Source organism: Hevea brasiliensis, chromosome 3 (genome assembly GCF_030052815.1).
Source record: "Hevea brasiliensis isolate MT/VB/25A 57/8 chromosome 3, ASM3005281v1, whole genome shotgun sequence".
NCBI classification, from domain to species: Eukaryota; Viridiplantae; Streptophyta; class Magnoliopsida; order Malpighiales; family Euphorbiaceae; genus Hevea; species Hevea brasiliensis.
Window position 1 is genome coordinate 50276451 of NC_079495.1, and position 3045 is coordinate 50279495.

Here is a 3045-nt window from a genome sequence, read left to right on the forward strand (position 1 = left end):
GCCCGACCACGACATTGAGGTTGACCTAAACTCTGTGCAGGTGGACCTTTGAACTTCTTCCCAGGTGCAAGAGATGAACTAAACTGACCCGGGCCTCTCTTTTGTTGTCTCTCCCTTCTAGTCTGCTCACTTATTCTAACCTTTTTAACTTTTATTGTAGCTTCCACTAACTTGGTCAAGTCTGTGATTCCTAAGGCAGTAATCATGATCTTTATGTTATCATTTAATCCCTCTTCAAATTTTTTACACCTCTCAACTTCATTAGGGACCATCTCCCTTCCGTAACGGCTTAGTCTGACAAACTCCTTCTCATACTCTGCTACTGATAGCTGTCTCTACCTCAGGTTAATGAACTCTCTTCTTCTCTCTTCTAGGTATACACTACCCATGTATTTCTTCTTAAATTCTGAGAGGAAGAAGTCGCAAAGTATTACTTCTGGCTGCACTTCACTAGACACTGTATCCCACCATTGGTAGGCATCATCTTGCAACAGAGATACAGCAGCTTCTAGGTTTTGCTCTGGAGTGCAGTGGAGTTGCTTTAAAACCCTTCCTGTTTTATTCAACCAATTTTCGACTGCAACAGAATCATCTTCTCTCTTGCCAAAGAAATCCACTGCTCCAAATTTTCTCAATCTTTCCAGATGTGATTTCTGCTATGGAGGTGGTGGTGTTGGTGGCATTACCCCAGCCATTTATATGAAGAACTCGGCCATTTGCTGGAACATGGCTTATGGAGGCTGACCAAGCTCTGCTAGAGCTGGCGGAGCAGGTTCTCCCCTACCCCCAGTCTCAGCTGCTGCAGGTGGAGCATGACTCTCCACTTCCTCTTCAACTGCCCTCTGAGATGTAGGGTCCATATCCTAGTTAACAAAGACAAACAGATCTGTATTAGTGTCACCTCGACTCATTGGGATCTGAGGTGACACGGACACTATGCAGAGCTGCAGAAGGTCTCACCCAGTCTTTGGTCTACTAGGCTCTCGGTCGATCTCTCCAGAACCTACGCATGGCAAAAAGTAACGCGCTAAGCAATAATGCTTAGTGGTGCCAATAATAAAATAAAAAGAAAAAACATAAAATAAATATGCAGTGCATATTCTAATGTCTTATGCAGATAATTTTTCGATCAGTATTGGTAATCTTATTTATTATGTGCTTGTTATATTCATAATTTCATTAAATTTATCCACTTTCATTTTTTGTTGCCCAAGTAACCTATCCTGGATGACTAGACTGGATAAACAGGTAAACTGGCACTGGGCATCAAGTACCTCAGGCCGTCACACCATCGGTCACATATGTATCTCCCGGTGTCCAACAGAATAGCTAATAAGTTGTAATAACATTAGGCACAATGTCAAGTATCATCACAATGTCAGAATGGCTAAAAGCCATCAAATCACAAAATGGCATAATGCCATGTGCAGTACTGCTAACTGAACCCTATTGGCATGCCAACCTATCCAAACCAATCTTGCTAGGTATACTAGGGCATGTTACACTTTTAAACTTTATAATTCTTGAAATTTAAGTTTAGGTGTTACTATTTATTTCATTAGTCAACTAAAATGTTGACTTTTGCATAGACAATAGGTACATTGATTCTAATACTCCCAAAATACCACATTTTGCATTTTAAAGTTGTTGGTATTGGTTGCCAATATCATTTCTAAGCTTAGTGTTAGTTATTCAAAATTTTCAAATTTCAAGCATTGTGTTTACTATTCCATTAGTCATTTGTACAGTAGGAATTTGGCAAAATTATCTTCATGAAAGTTGTTCCTTATTGTGTCTAGTTACATTTCCTTTTTTTGAATCACTCCATTTGGAGTTTTGTAACTCAATTTATGGCCTAAACACCATAACTGGCCGGATTAGACAGAATCTAAAATTTTGGGCAAAACTGGTTCTTCCAGATTTGGTAACATAAGTTTGGTTGGAAATTTTACTAGGTTATGGTCAGAATTTGGATTTGTGTTCCTCATGAAAGTTGTAGGTATATGTCTCAGCTTTTTGCTGGTAAAATTTCAAGTCAATTAGACCTTTCTACACTGAGTTATGACCAAATGAATAGACACTTTTCATTTAGTTATTTTGCCCAGGCAGAATGCAAGTCACCCGGATTAGGGCAATTGTTAGGCCAACTTGGTTTGGTTTTCTGGGCAGGGTTTCTTCACCAAAATGGTGCCATTATGTGTCTAGTTTCATGTCCAATTGGCCTTGCACCAATTGAACCTCTACAACTCCATTTATAACTGCCCAAACCTGCTGGACTCATGCTCAGTCCTGCAAGTTAGCCAAGGCAACTCACCCATACGTAAATGCCAAGCCTCAACTCACTTCATTTCCTCATTATACACATTCAAATGGTCATTAATTGACCATTACAATGTTAATGACCATTACATGAGCAAACCCTAATATTGTTAAGTGTCCATATTTTTCCATGTTCATACATACTTAATCCTTGCATTTCACCTACACAACTAAGTTCAATCATGCATTTAGCACTAAGGGTTGCTCTTCAACACTTTGCTATCAAGAAAAATCATTAAACCTAACTAACCCTAGCTACCTAAACTTGTAGGGTGCACACACACACTTGTTTGTTTCATTTTCTTACATTTCCTACACATATCATGCCATTAAACATGAATTAAACTAAAAAGAACAAGAGTTTGGTCACTTACCACAAGGGAGCAGAATTTTCTCCCTTCACAACTTCAGTTTTCTTGGCTTTTCTTGGCAGCCAATCATCTTGCCAAGTTGTATAGACAAATTTTGTTGAAGTGGACTTAGGGTTACAAGTGAGATTTGGTGAGTTGGAAAGCTTGTGTAAGCTTTAATGGTGATTTTGGGTGGGTTGAAGGGAAACAGCAAGTTTGTTAAAGGAGATGAAATCTGATTGCTTTTGGTTATTTTGGTCTCAATTATCCCTTTTTAATAAGTTAACTTAATTGTGATTGGTGGGGAGGGTTTAAATGACATAAGCATGAGGTAAAAATTCACATTTAAATCATTTTCTCTTCTTTTCTCCTCTAC